This window comes from Micropterus salmoides, unplaced genomic scaffold (genome assembly GCF_014851395.1).
Source record: "Micropterus salmoides isolate LMB-PRFRI ecotype aquatic unplaced genomic scaffold, ASM1485139v1 Ms_hic_scaffold_9, whole genome shotgun sequence".
Lineage (NCBI taxonomy): Eukaryota > Metazoa > Chordata > Actinopteri > Centrarchiformes > Centrarchidae > Micropterus > Micropterus salmoides.
Window position 1 is genome coordinate 14893712 of NW_024044681.1, and position 15732 is coordinate 14909443.

Genomic DNA, 15732 nt, shown 5'->3' on the forward strand with positions numbered 1-15732 from the left:
GATAAAAAGAGTAGAAAGCAGCAGACTAACAGAGATTGTCTTACGTATTTTATCCCATTGCAAAATATAATTCTGCTTCCAATTTGTTGGTTGCACTTCCATGATGTGAACTCACTGTCATGTTCAAAAAACCAGTGAGAGATGATTTGAGCTTTGTGACATAGTGCATTATCCTGCTGGAAGTAGCCATCAGAAGATGGTACACTGTGGCCATAAAGGGATGGACATGGTCAACAACAATACTCAGGTAGACTGTTGTGTTTAAACAATGCCAAATTGGTACTATGGGGCTATGGGCTAAGTGTGTCAAGAAAATATCCCCCACACCATTACACCACCATCCCCAGCCTGAACCGTTGATATAAGGCTGGATGGATCCATGCTTTCATGTTGTTTACGCCAAATTGTGACCCTACCATCTGAATGTCGCAGATGAAATCCAGACTAATCAGACCAGGCAACGTTCTTCCAGTCTTCTATTGTCCAATTTTGGTGAGCTTGTGTGAACTGTAGCCTCAGTTTCCTGTTCTTAGCTGACAAGAGTGGCACCCGATGTGGTCTTCTGCTGCTGTAGCTCATCAGGTTCGACGTGTTGTGCATTCAGAGATGGTATTCTGCATACCTTGGTTGTAACGAGTGGTTATTTGAGTTACTGTTGCCTTTCTTTCATCTTGAACCAGTCTGCCCATTCTCCTCTGACCTCTGACATCAACAAGGCATTTTCGTCCACACAACTGCTCCTCACTGAATATTTTCTCTTTTTTTGGACCATTCTCTGTAAACCCTAGAGATGGTTGTGCATGAAAATCTCACTAGATCAGCAGTTTCTGAAATACCCAGCTCCTCTGGCATCAACAACCTTGCCACATTCAAAGTCACTTAAATCCCCTTTCTTCCCCATTCTGATGCTCGGTTTGAACTTCAGAAAGTTGTCTTGACCACATCTTCATGCCTAAATGCATTGAGTTGCTGCCATGTGATTGGCTGATTAGCTATGTGTTAATAAGCAATAAAGTGTCCGGTGAGTGTATACCAGTACAGGTAAAACATGACACTTGGAACTTGTTTTTCTAGTGTGATGCAAGGAAGAAGAAGAAAAATAATGAAAACAAAAAAGAAAATCATAAGCAAATGATGATGGCCTATGCGTCCTTTAGGTCCTTTTTTCAGTTCACTTTGCCCTTTAAGAAAATCTTTATTAGTTTTAATCATTTGACTAGTGATACTTTTGGTTTACCAAAAAACAGCTGTGCTTGAACTGTTCTGTCCTCACTTGTCCAGCTGTCCTTAAACACTTAACAGAGGGACAAATCCCCCCCAAAAGGCTTGGCCATTGATTCCCCAAAAGGCTTGGCCATTGATTCATGTGTGCTTCTGTTTCATTCATGTTACATTACATTTATTCATTTAGCTGATGCTTTTATCCAAAGTGACTTACAATTGCTATACATCAACTAGGGGTTAAGTGTATTTTCAGGGACACATGGTGGATGTCTTACAGTGGGAATCGAACCAAGGTCTCCCACACCAAAGGCAAACATCTTATCTATGCGCCATCACCACCCTCACCACCAGTGTTTAGTGTTTACTTTTGGTCTATGTACTTCTGTGTTATTTTGCCCTTGTCTGCTCTGTGTTCTCTATAATCCCAGTCTGTATTCATTGTTGGTTGCAGTTCTTGGTGATCTGTTATGTGTTCAGTAACCTGTGTCATGTCTGTTTCCCCAGTTATCACTCTGCATGCCAATCTCTCTGTTTTCCCCTGCTTTCGGTCTGCCTGCCTGTGTCTCGTTAACCTCATGTCCCTCACCAGTGTACCTCCTCCCAGCTCGTTAACCCTGTGTATATATCCTTGCTTGTTTCCCCTCGGTGTTTGACTGGTCATTGTAGAGTGTAGATGCCCTGTCTGTTGTAGCTTGTGCTGTCTTGTCCTGTTACCTGCCCATTCTCTGTTAGTTCTTAGTATTTTGGATTATACCCATTCTGGATGTTCTGTTGGATTTCTATGTTCATTTTTGGATTTGTCTCAGCCACTCTGCCAGTAAGTGTGCTCGCCTTTTGTTCGTTTAAATAAACCTTTTGAACTATACCTCCTCTGCTATGAGTGCTGCATTTGGGTCCACCAACTTTCTCCACACCACAAACCGTAACCGATACCTCTACCCGAGGTGGAACAAAGCACAACCATGGTTTTTTGTTGTTGTTTTTTTTTTACTTTAATATGTTTGGTCATGAAAATGGATTGTTAAAATATTTCAATGCAAAATTAGTTTATTTGATTGATGTTTGGATCCTCCCCAAAACCTAAAATAGTGATACTTCTCCAAAAGGGACAGCGTCTGCCTTATCACATGTATCTCTGGAAATAATGATCAGAATGTCACCAAATTTGAACTGGATATTCACAGAAAGTTATAGCATACAATAAAGCAAATAATTCATCAATACATTTGTCCATCTTAAAATTTAAACACTCAGGAATAAGTTGAAATCAAATAGGAAATAAAAAGTCCAAAAGTTTGTGTACATATGTCTATCACTATTAAAGTATGGAGGCCAATCACCAAAGAAATACAACTAGACATATTAAAGTTATGCAAAAACATGGTGGTGCTTTGCTCTACCTTAACATTACTTAGCTGGCACTAACGGAGGGTTTAGATCATAGACTGTATATATCTGAAGATCAGAAGTTCTGGTGAAAAACGGCAACAAAAAATTAACAAAGAAGAACCATTGCAGTGGGTGCTTTTAGCATGAGTAAAATGTCTATTGTAATATTGTGCGTAACCTTGGCTGATGTTATGAGGTCATGTTGCTTAAAAGTACTGTGTCTGTTTTAACTGGATATTAATGTTGTTGTAAGTGCTGTTTGGACACTACAAAGTCTTGATTTCAATTTTAATTTTGCATTGGTTTATAGTCTGTGTAGAAGGTCTACTAGTTAGAATGCATTTGTTCTTCCTGTTTTTTAAGCTGCTTTAATGTTTGACTAACTGTTTGTGGGCCAATTTTATATGACAAGCATAAAAGTAATAGGTATGTGTAAATTGTTGTGATACATGCATTGATACTTTTGGATGATTATTTTAATATGTGAATGAATATTGTAGGGCTGTAACTAACGATTATTTTCATTGCTGATCAATCTGCTTATTTTCTGCTTATTTTCTCCAGTAACCATCTATAAAACATCAGCAAACAGTGAACATGCCCATGCCATCACAATATCCAAACCTAGAGCAAAAAGTGACATTATTAAATGTCTTGTTTTATCCAACCATCAGTCCAAAAACCCCAAAATATTTAATTTATTATAATGTAAGACCAAGAATATCAGCAACACATTTACATTTGTTAATACTGAAACCATCTAATTTTTGACATTTCTGCTTGAAAAATGACTTAAACAATGAATCACTTAAAAAAAGTTGCAGATTGATTTTCTTTTAGTCAGTTTATCAATTTATTGACTAATCTTTGCGGTTCTAATCCCACTGCAAAGTTTAAATAAAATTTTTAAAAAAGTGAAGACATTTAAGGTGACTTGCCTATTTATTTCATCCTCTACCTGTGCTGAATTTTTTTTCTTCTTACTAATGTTCTATTTTATATTATTTCCTGCTTTTCTTTGTGTCTCTCTCTCTTCACCTTCCCTTAATCAACAGTCTGGTAAACATCTCTGATAGCAAAGGTAACCAACACACACACTCACTCACTCACTCACACTACAAATACACTAGAAGCTATATATAATAGCCTGGTGGGGGGATTACACAGTCCATGACAATGTGTCCTTCACCACTGCATTGAACAACGCTGCCTGCCAGAAACACAACACACGTATGCACACGCTCAACATGGACATGCAGGGACCTCACTTAGTGTCATAATATGCAGGCAGACAACATATAAAGCAGCAGTACAGTACTGTAAATGTACACATAGGCTTTTACACATGCAGAAAGGCAAGACAACTTCTATGCATGCACAGAGTGGGGGGGGAAAAAAGGTCTTGGCGAGCTCTTTTTTCCATAACATGTTAGACAACAGAGAGAGAGAGAGACTTATGACACACAAACACACATGTTTACTGAGGACAGCTAACTCTTAACAGACACAAAAAACATCAAAGAAACTCAGAGGAAAAAGGGGTAGGGGCTGGTATGAAAGGCAGAGTGGCTACTGAATCAAGTATTCACTATATTTTGGTTGAGTAACTATTTACATCATGACACCACTGTTTTAGTGTTACTATTGTTGTTGGACTACTTTTATATACAGTGACCAAAGTTGCAAAATCAAGAACTTTTAGTTAAGTAATCTTGACCACGTGTAACTAGGTTTGGCAGTTTTGTGTAGCAGATTGGTCACATTTACATATAGGGGTAAAACCTTATTTTTACAGGTCCCATACTTTCCTATTAATTAAAAATGGAGGTTTCAACTGTAATTTATTAGGAAGGTTCCTGGAGTAGCAACTTGCATATCCCTTTTTAGGAATCATCTGAGGAAATAATTTGGACCAGTAAAATAAAGTTAATACATGGCTGCTTACCTGAAACAGTGCTAAAAGATTTTTTATTTCAAACGTTATATCATTGGCCCTGCGATGGACTGGCGACCTGTCCAGGGTGTACCCCGCCTTGCGCCCGATGTCAGCTGGGATTGGCTCCAGCCCCCCCCGCGACCCTGTACGCAGAGCGGTTGACGATGGATGGATGGATGGACGTTATATCATATCATGCCACCAGAGGGCAGTACAGGAAGGCAGCTGATGGTCTGTCACCATCTCCTTTCTTGAAGTCCTTCCAAATCTCTTATTTTTGCTGTGACTGATTTAAAAAAACCAAAACAATAATCAGTATTAATCTGTTTACTTCAATGAGAGCATTTATAACAGTTACTCTGATCCTTGAGGTGATTTTCCTCAGTTCTCTCTTCCTACAGTGATGCAGTCTCTATACTTGATAATGAACTGTTTAAGCACACAGTTCAATAAAACATAAAATCAGGAGCTCCTGAAGGAGTTAGTCCAGTTAGTCAATACTTAATTAATTTAAACTAACTTCCACACAGCGCAGACTCTTTCTGGGTAACATACGGTACAGTGCAAGAGTTTTAGGCAGGTATGGCAAGTAAGAATGCTTTAAAAAATAGACATCTTAATAGATTATGTTCATCAATTAACAAGATACAAAGTGAGTGAACAGAAGAAAAATCTAAATCAAATCAATATTTGATGTGACCTTTGCCTTCAAAACAGCATTGCTACTTTTAGGTACACTTGCACAAAGTCAGGGATTTTGTGGACATGTTGTCAGGTGTATGATTACACGATTATGCCAAAGGTGCTTATGACCACTAGTTAAATATGTAGGTTGAAACACAATCATAAACTGAAAAAGATTATTAACTGTGATGGGTATTTTTTTTTTTACAAACAAAGCCACTAATGGATTAGTTTCAGGTGAGGTGGACAAAGAGACATAGTGGATGGATGAACCACTGTATTCAGCTCTTCACTATAGGAATGTAACTATTTTTATTATTGGCAGGGTAGGGTAGGTACGTTTGAGAAACTAGCAAGAAACTGCTGGATTTTTGAAAGTATCCAACAGAGAAACTCCCACCCCCTCCCTTCTGGGCTCCTTCCAAAGCCACGCCCCGAAAACATATGAACGTGCGTTGCCGACACTGCAGGAGGACGAGCACAGTGTGACAAGCGGAGCAGCGCGATGCAGCGGCTCTCATCAGGGGTAAGAAAACATCTAACTTTATCATTATGAAAATAAACAACTAACCAGGCTGTTAGTGCTCATTATCAAGCTAGCATGTTAATATTGGATAGGTTTAAAAAGACTGAGTTTTAATCAGTAAGGAGCTGGCTAGCTAACTGTTAGCAACAGGTAGCTGTGCTAACAGCTGTGGTAACATTGCGCAAAGCGAAAAACAGGCTGATACACATTTTCCCGTTTCCATCAGTTACACTACACAAACGTGAATTTCGTATTAGACTCCTAACATGTACGTGGTTTTGCATGTTTGAGCTTACCCGGTGACAGCATTATTGTCTCTGATGAGGACTGGACCCCAGAGCCAAGCACAGACCAGGACAGGACTGGGGTTCGAGGCGAAGCAGAGGAGGGAGGGCTGCCGGGGTCCGAGGAAGAAGAGGCAGGACGGGGAGCACGAGGTGCAAGCTAAGGAGCACATCTTCTAGGACCTGTGTCGAGCTTCAAACTTCAACAACTGCATATGAACAGGTATATATATTTTAATATTAGTAAATTGTTTCCAGTGTACTTGTCTCAAAGTTTCTCTGGTGTTTCCCCCTAAACCCTTTTGGTGTCAAAAATAAAGTGCTATAAAATGTAATCCATCACTATTGTTATTACTTTTTTATTGTTTACTGATTACAACTAACTACAGCTCTGCTCATCTGTGTCATGTACATTGACCTGGTGTGTAATGTGGACACAGAAGTCCTGTTAGAGAACAACAAACCCCTGTTCAGTAAAAATATCTGATCATGTTGATGTCCTGTCCTATTTCACCAATCGTTCCAATTTGGGGTTCTAACAACTATATATTCCTTTACAGGCCAGAATCTGAGCACTGTGGACAACATTCAGACTACAGTGTTTCCATGCACCACACATGATCTTCCAGATCCAGGACAGAGTAATGGACAGTTGGAAAGTGTGGAAATGTGGAGCACTTTGTCAAAGAGTCGTGATACTAATTTGCTGTTTCTGGAAGATATGCAGCTGCTATCCTGATCAACTAAGACAATACAGAAGTTTAATCCTAGAAGGGTGTAAGATATAATGTCACTAACTGCTACACAAATAATTCCATCCACTGTGTGAATAATACCTGTACATTGTTTTATGCCCAGGAGGGTAGAGAATAGTATACTGAAGTATACTGTTCCCTGTTCTGGAGAATATTTGCATTCTTTTTTAAATAAAACATTGAAAATGATAAATGCCTTTTCTTTACACTTGCAGCAAAACAATCAAGCAACTACATTTGTCTTATGTCTGAAATAATGACATCCAAATGTGGTATAACACTTGTTTATTGTTATTATATATACACAACTAAAACTACAACCTACATCACAAATAGATAATTTTAAACAAGGTGTGTCCAGATGTATCTTGACTGATCATGAAGATGGTTCAGACTTTACTCGTAGCATCGTATCGCTTCTGTGGAGATGATTAAATATATCACAATCACCTCTCTGACATGATTACCACATTTCAAAACCAACCATATTACTTTTTGTTGTACGTTTTGCTGTATTTAGCAACACAGTTGGGGCAGGGACACCTGACTGATCCCCATGTTGACGGGGATCATCAGGTCTCCTGGTTCTGCTTCTAGGCAGCTCCTCAGTAGTAAACAACAGTCGGAGGAGGATGGCACTGTGGAGGTCTGCGATGTAACTGTAGTCCTTCTCCACCTTCACTGAGTACAAGCTCCAATTCCTGGACTTTTTTGTAGTACACCTTGCTGTACCTGATAACACAGAAAGGCGAATCAGCTAAGTGAAATGTTTGCAATACCTGACATTGTTTTCTTATACTGTAATTAGCATTAGCACATAAAATACAATAACAACAATAAATCAGCACCATCTATCTGTATTCCTCATACTGTATAATTTTTTTGACTCATCACTTATATTGAGTAAAATGCACAGGAGTAATAAAAATACAACATACTGATTTGTGTCATCAGCTTTTCTCCTGGCTGGACTGTGGACACAGTGGTTGTAACACAGGCCAGCCAACATGGTCTGATCAGCTTATACTGGTGAGAAGTACAGCGGCACAGTAGAAATCAAACATACAGGATTTTTTACTTCTAGTAAAATAAATAATGGCATAACAGCACCAATTACAGTAAAAGGTTTTCACCCAGCAGGTTTAGCTATGAACAATGTCAAACTATATAAGTAGCTTATATAACAGAAACGCAGATACTTGGGGACCTTTAGCCAGTGTTGTTTATGTAACGTTATCCTAATGTTAAAATGTCTCTCATAACTACAAAAACACACAGCTACATCGCCACATTTTGTAAAAATGTCTTGTTCAAAGATATAACAGAGGAACATACAGTCAAACAACGCTTGCAGACACAAGATCATCACACAAATAGATTAGATACAAGGTAAAAATAAAGTTACGTGTAAACATAGTTTAACAATAACCCTAGGTGGTAAATAACTAAACCGGGGCAGTCTACGCCTACACTGTCTTATCTAATGTTAGCATCCAGCTCAGCTACAGTTACATATAATTCATCATCTGTACTCTGGCTCACTCCACCAGCCTGCACTCGGAGCTGCCGTTAGCTGTTTGCTAAGTAGGTAGCTACAGTTAGCTGTATGCTAAGTAGGTAGCTACGTTGGCTAGGTTGGAAGTAACAAATTACCATCAAAGTGAAAAAAGCCAGATTACCTGTCCAGCAGACATGAACCGACCACGGTTTAACTTCAGCCAATTGGGCTACCTCAGTAGTCACCGTCGTTGAGAAGCCACCCGATCTCACTGCTTCGCTCGTCAAGTCTGAGAGAGCTGACCGGATGCGCGCATGGGGGCAGCTCCTGTAGCAGCAGGGCTGGTAGCCATGGCAGCGAGGGAGAGTGACAGTCACCCAGCCAATCACTGCATTCGGTCCGAATGAAACGGATGGCTGTGTTTACTGCAGCGCTGAGAGGAGAGACAGCAGAGGTTTATACTCTATTTTTAAGTGCACCTAACTGTTTAATATGTATTGGTGTATATAGACAGTTTCAACAAATATGACAACAAGTGTTTTAGAAACAACTTGCCTACCCTGCCTTTAATCTGTTGGTTATTGTCTTGATTAATTAAATAGTTTTGTCCATAGAATGTAGAAAATGTGGGAAATGCCCTCTTGAAATGTCTCATTTTGTGTGACCAAAAGTACAAATCCCAAAGGTACTCAGTGTAATAAAGAAAAACATAAAATCCTCTCATTTGAGAAGCTGGAACCTGTTTTTGCTTAAAACATTCTGAAACCATTGTTTTATTATCAATATTTGCAAAGAGCTCTGTTTCACCATCATGTAGTCAGAGTTAACTGTGATGAAGTAAGGTCAGAGCCAGTCTAGACCTACTATCTAAAATCTTTTTTTGAATACTCATGACAAAACTGTCTTCTACACACAGCTTGTTAGACCTGGCACGCATTGTATTTGCTGATGCTATTTATGGCCAAGTTTAGCTAAATGATCACAATCTGCATCAACAATTTTAGATTTGTTTTAGTTTTATATTCTTCTTCTGTACACTGCTCTGTGCATGGTGTTGATAGAATGAGCTAACAGCCCACAGTGCAGAGATAACTTTGTCAGCCATCAGTAATCAAATATTATTCAGCTTTGTTTGTGGGTTAGGGTTACGGGGTTAGGGCAATGTGGCCATTAGGCAGACAGACTGCCTGTATGCATATCACATTTTACCACATGGTCTGTCCCGATGTGCTGTATCATTATAATCATTAACCTTGATGATAATAATTTTTAGCTTAAAAAACTCTTAGAATGTAACCACACCAATCTCCTGCCATTAGGTCTGTTGTGTTTAAAGTTTAGTTGTGTTAAACTCTGTGTCTGGCTCATGCAACAGTGCCTGGAATCATTTCTGTACATGTTATCAGAAATCTTCAACTCTTGACTAACGTGCATTATTAAGTTAGCATAATCAGTTTTTAATTGTGTTTGCCGTCAATGGAGGAGGCAGGTTTTGTTTTTGTTTCAAATTAGATTCTTCACTCAAGCAGGAGCTTTTTTATATACATGTGCGTCTTTAAAACTAGATTTCAGTTGAATTCTTTACCAGAGGGAAACAAACTGTCATCTCCTGGGCTACAAATGAGGTCCAGGTGTATGTTTTTCCTGTTGTTCTCTTCCTCAAGTGTAACGATACACTTTAGACTCACAATAGACTTTCATACCCTGAACAGAACATTGCGTTGTCCTTATTCTTAAAAGATCATTACTAGTATGAGAGGAAGGAACATGGCAAGGAAATAACTATTATTGTGATTATGTCCACAGTGGTGAATAAATACCTGCAATGAGTACTGAGTAGCCATAATCAGAGCAGAGAATATTCTTAAGGACAACAAATTGTCAGAAAATGTTTCTTCAGTGCTGGTGTGAACCTACAAGGGACAAAGAAAAAAGACGCAGAAGAAGGTAGACCTGTGGTCCACATACCCAATACAATTCTAAACAGAAAGCAACCCGACTTGGACCAGAAGGCTCAGACGGCGTCCTAAAGTGTACACTGCCAGATGTTGCTCCAGCCATGGACTACAAGTGGAGTGTGGGTCTGTGCAAGACATAAAAACATGTAATGTGTTATTTTTCATGTTCACTGATTTGTTGTACACTGAAGAAAGAAACATCTTAACCAACCATAGCATGGCCTCTGGAAGAAGGGGGTCCAAGGGGCCATGTACCCCAACACTGTACTCCACTGGTCCACATTCTTTTTAAGTTGTGAATCACTGTAACCCCGCAAACGCCCCTATGTTGCAACAGACATTTTCAATCAGCTATCTGTTGCGAATACAGGGTGGCTGTGTTCGCAACAGATAGCTCTCATTTTAAACTGGCATGAAAACACACTGAATATCTATTATAAACTATGTAGATGATATATGATCATATTTTACATTTTTTGATTCTTATAAAAGATGAAATATGTGTCCTATGCTTGCCAATCCTTTTGATTTCTCTGTCCCTCTCACTGGTGATCTCCTACTGATTCATATCCCCAGATAAAGATCAGCTCTTTGGGTGATTAGAAAAGAGAAGCAATGCAGAATCGCTTGTTGACCGGTGCAGGGGGGAAAAGTGCTTCTGGTGTGAACAGAAAGGCTACAGGACAATATGCCAGATTGAGGTTGATGTCAAATAAGGCACAGAAAATGTATTTATCTTGTAATGTGTCTTTTCAGAACATGTCAGTTCATGTTTGTAATTGTAATTTTGTGCTGTTTTATAGTTATTACCATCAACGAGGTTGCTGTTTCCTTCTTTCTTGACCCCAGCTATATTTTTTTTTTATAGTTTTGCATGCTGTTTAGCCCCCTCCACATCTGAGTATATTTATTATCTGCAAATTAGAATTGCATATACAGTGCAGAACAAAAAGTGATGATTAAATAAAATGATCAGGAATTATACAAAAGTCAGTTTTTAATTAAATAAAGGAAAATGCATGACACTGATGGTGACAATAATAAATATTGAATAAAGTTCAAGATATTGGGGAGCTGGAGCCTATACTGGCATTCATTAGTTGAAAGGAAAAGACTAGGAGATGTCTTTTGCATGGCTTAAGTTTGCAGTTTACCTAGCTTGTCTGTCACAGGACTGTGGAAGGCATTTTTCCATCTTTATTATATTATATCTTTATTATATTATACAGATTTAAGTACACAGACACAGAAAAAGTCCTGTATGTATGTAAACCTTGGTGTAAAAAAACATTCCATATAGTGTGTGTGTATCAGTAACTGCTGTGTAAACTCCTCTGAGGATATTCTTTCCTGGAATTGAAGGCACGTCTGTGTGCTGATGATAATTGGCTGTCAGAACACAATTACTTTGAAAAATGCTCTGTTGGATATTATTTCTTTAGTGAAGCAACTTACTCAGGAGTAGATACAGTTGTGGTCTATGAAAAGGCAGTAGGGAGAGGGCTGTTGTGGACTGAGATACAGCATATTCAGTGAATTCACAGGAACACAATTTGTATCCTGTGACTGTATTGTTAGCAAGTTTTCCCATATGCATGATTCACTTTTTCCACCCTACTTTTTACCCCTCTTATTTTACAACTTGCATGTGTGTATGACCCATCACTTCTAAACAGATGGAAGTCGCCTATGTCATTGTCACCCGTTAATTATAATGACCGTTCTAGGTTTTTAGCATATTTTGGCGCATTTCATGCACAGCTAAGCTGTAGGGTATATTTTATATATACATATGTATTACTTGGTCAGACTGAAGTAAAAAAAAAAAAAAAAAATCAGTCTTGACTATATATAACAATAAAAAAGTATAACTATAGACAGGCCTTGCAAATCCCCACAACTTGAATATATTATTTTTAGGCCTATACCCTGAAAAATCCCACAAAGCAGGATTTGGAGTTTGGAGGTACTTCAGGTTTAACCCTGGGTTTTTTAGGGTAACGATGGTTGTTCACTTCTTACCAGGGTACATCTCCATGGTAACAAATGCTGCACACCTAACCTGCTCCCGGGCAGATTATGTTGGAGATAACAGATCAATGCCTATAAAAGCACTGCCTACTGGCCAATCAATTGTCTTGTAAAATGGCAACACCATTTGTAGAAGATCCTGTGGAGCTTGGTGTGTGGATCGTGAGAGGTTCTTTTAGGAAGGTAAGAGTGTTCAAAGACCGCAAAGCAGGAGCAGCAGGAGTGTACTCCTATGGAGAGCCCCCTCCTGTCTTTTTATTTTTTCCCTGTTGGCAGCAAGCAATGCCAAAGCCATTTCATTGTGCTTTTGTATACCAATATCATCCTACAACAGAGATTGATTGCACCAGGGTTGCAGCTAAAAGAATAAGATTAAAAATGTAATACATGGCATAAGAATAGGCCTACATCTAAGCAACACATTCATTTAAGGGACTATATAATTTGTGTATAAACAAATGTAATCATACTTGGATCTGCTTGTGCTTATGTGTTTAACTTCTTTGTATTTCTCTAATTTTATAGTTTGTTCTTGTTTATAAAATCTGCGGTTGTGCTGCCAGTAGACAAAACACAGCCGCTTTTTACATGAACGTGCTCATGTCTGGATTGGGAAAACCTGGGTCGACTTACCGAGTTGATTACCACTGTCGATTGACCTCTTAGTGTGATTGTGGTTGTGAGGCTTAGTGAAGCCAGATAATGAAAAGAGATTTTGGGTATGCTTCGTAGTACAGGCCTCAGGTGTCAGATTAGGTATAAAAGCCTGGGCGTCCTGCTCAACCTGAAGGACTGCTCGCTATTCCTAAACATTGTAGATCTTCAGTAAGGTGAACTTAGCCAGATCTGGAGCTTCTTGAGGTGGCCCTGGGACATCCCATGCTGGCTAATTTTGAGAAGGTGGTCCCTCAGTTGGGCAAAATCTACATAGTCCCTATTTTGATCATGCCAACTGCACTGATGAAGTTCAGACCGTCTCTATGTCTCTGTGCATAGCTCCAGGGTCCTGGTGGCAATGGTGGACAGAGGTGAAGGTTCCTCTGCTCCTAGGTGGACTTGCACAAGTCTCTGAAGTTCCACCATCCCTAATATCTCTGAACTTAATGGCTGGGAAGAAGAGAAGTTTCTCTGCAAGTTTCATCAGCTCAGACGGGGATTCTGGTTTAACCATCTACTGTCTAGAGAAGTCTGGTCAGAAATGGTCTTCATGGAAGACTTGTGGCAAAAATTCCATGCCTCCGACATGGAAACAAGGCCAGGTAACTCATCTATGCATGGAAACATGGGAACTGGGGTGCTGAAAATGGCAGCAGGTGCTCTGGGCTGATTTTGAAATTTTAAATATTTGGCTGTAGCAGAAGGCAGGCTGTTCGTTGAAGGGCTGGAAAGTGGTATAAGAATGAGTGTCTGCAGGCAACTGTGAAGCTTGGTGGAGGTTTGTTGCAAGTTTGTGGCTGCATTTCTGCAAACGGAGAATTAATGGTCTGCTGACAGGTACAGGCAGATAATTATTCATCATGCAATACCATCAGAGAGGCATCTGATTGGCCCCCAATTTATTCTGCAGCATAATATCGATCCCAAACATACAGCAAAAGTCAGTAAGGACTATCTTTAGCGTAAAGCCATAGAACCTTGATCTCAACATATAATTACTAATTTAGCTGACACTTTTATCCAAAGTGACTTACAATTGCTACACATGTCAGAGATCACACAGCTCTGGAACACATTGGTGGATGTCTTGCTGTGGGAATTGAACCAGGTGCTCCCACACCAAATGCATGTGTCTTATCCACTGTTTCATCGCCACCGTGAGTCTACAGTAGCAGGGATTACATAAAGAGAGAAGCAACTGAGGCTGCCTAAATCCACAGAAGGACTGTAGTTAGTTCTCCGAGAAGTTTGGGCCAAACTATCTGCCGAGTTCCTTCATAAACTGTCTGCAAGTGTATCCAGAAGAACTGATGCTGTTTTGAAGGCAAAGGTTGGCCACACAAAATATTGATTTAGTTTAGATTTTTACTTCTGTTCATTCAATTTGCATTTTGTTAATTAATAGATATAATCTATTGACATGTCTATTTTTGAAAGAATTCTGACTTTACAGCCTTTTTTCCACACCTGCCTAAAACTCACAGTAGCCTGCTGTATCTTGTTCACAACACTTCAATAACTAAATTTAGCTTTTTAAAATCAACTCTCAGATATAAATAGAACTCATAAACCCATTCTTGGTTATGCTCTAATTTATAAGGAGCTAAAACCCACTTTGCTCTCTCCATCTGGTCTTATTTTTTCATAGCCCTCCCTCCTTCCCATCTCATCTCCACCCTCTTTTGACTCTACTAAGTATTTACAAAGGGTCTCATACGGGAAGAGCTTCGTCACTTACTGCAGAGAGTCCTGGACCTCGACCAAGGGCAACAAAAACAAACCATCTTTTCATGTCCACAGGGTCTGCTGTCTTTCTTTCTTCTTTTTAAGGCAAGCTCTCTGCTGATTCCATTGTTTGTTGCTTTAAGAGGAACTAGATGACTTATAATTCATCAGGAACACACTAAACCCCATGTGGCCTCTTGACATTTCGGCCTGCAGTTATAGTGGATAGTTTCAACACCTAACGTGAAAATACTGGTCTGGGCTGGATGTGTTGGTGTAGTTGATAAGGATCTCCTGGGAGCAGGGAATGAAAAAGAGAGTTCAAGTGCCTGTGCCAGGACTATGATGATCTGCTGGTGTGTATATGTTGTCACTGCATGTGTGTGTGTTGGACAGTATATCAGATTGTAACAGATAGAATTGTTCAAACCCCCCGAGCAGAGCCGCCCACCTCCTTCCTCTGTCGGTTGCTGGACGTCCTGAAACTAATGTGGATTTCACGGCTTCACAGTGGTGGATGTCAGCTGCCAACAGTTTATCCTAACAGTTTTCTGCTCTCTATTGATTTTTCAACAATGTGTCAGATTAACTGGCTGCCAGCACAAAAGGCTGTTAAATGGATGCCTTGACATTTTGAATTTTCATCTGTCATTTTTGTTTGCCAGCTACTTGGAGGAGACTACTTCTGCCGCGTGTCTTTTGGAGTACGACAAAGCTTATCAGCATTCCTCATAGAGCAACGTGTGTTTACTAGAATGATAATGAGCTAGCTGATGACCATCAATACTTTACCTCCCTCACTGACACATGGGAGGACAGTTCGTTGTAAGAATAAAATAATTACAAGACACACGTTTTATTTAATCCCTTCTTTAACGATAATTGATTCTCAAGTGACACATGATGTGACAAATTTCTGGAAAATTAATACAGTAGCAAACATCTATTTCCTATGTAAAGATATAGTGAGATAATGGCGTCCTGAGCAGAGATTGACGTCACACCCCGTCTCTCCTGTGTGTTGTCATCTGAGCTTCTCTGTGCTTTGCTTTGCCAGTAGCCTGG

At 39.5% G+C, this 15732-nt stretch overlaps 2 long non-coding RNA genes across 2 annotated transcripts; one reads left to right on the forward strand and one right to left on the reverse strand.

The window, feature by feature from the left end:
- The first annotated feature begins 5795 nt into the window (after window positions 1–5795).
- LOC119894877 lies at window positions 5796–6985 on the forward strand. The gene is made up of 2 exons (XR_005442990.1): window positions 5796–6266; window positions 6604–6985. It is a non-coding gene; the product is annotated as an uncharacterized LOC119894877 (long non-coding RNA).
- An 81-nt stretch (window positions 6986–7066) lies between these two features.
- LOC119894876 lies at window positions 7067–8609 on the reverse strand. The gene is made up of 3 exons (XR_005442989.1): window positions 8478–8609; window positions 7737–7824; window positions 7067–7530 (listed from the first exon to the last, which is right to left on the reverse strand). It is a non-coding gene; the product is annotated as an uncharacterized LOC119894876 (long non-coding RNA).
- Window positions 8610–15732: the final 7123 nt, after the last annotated feature.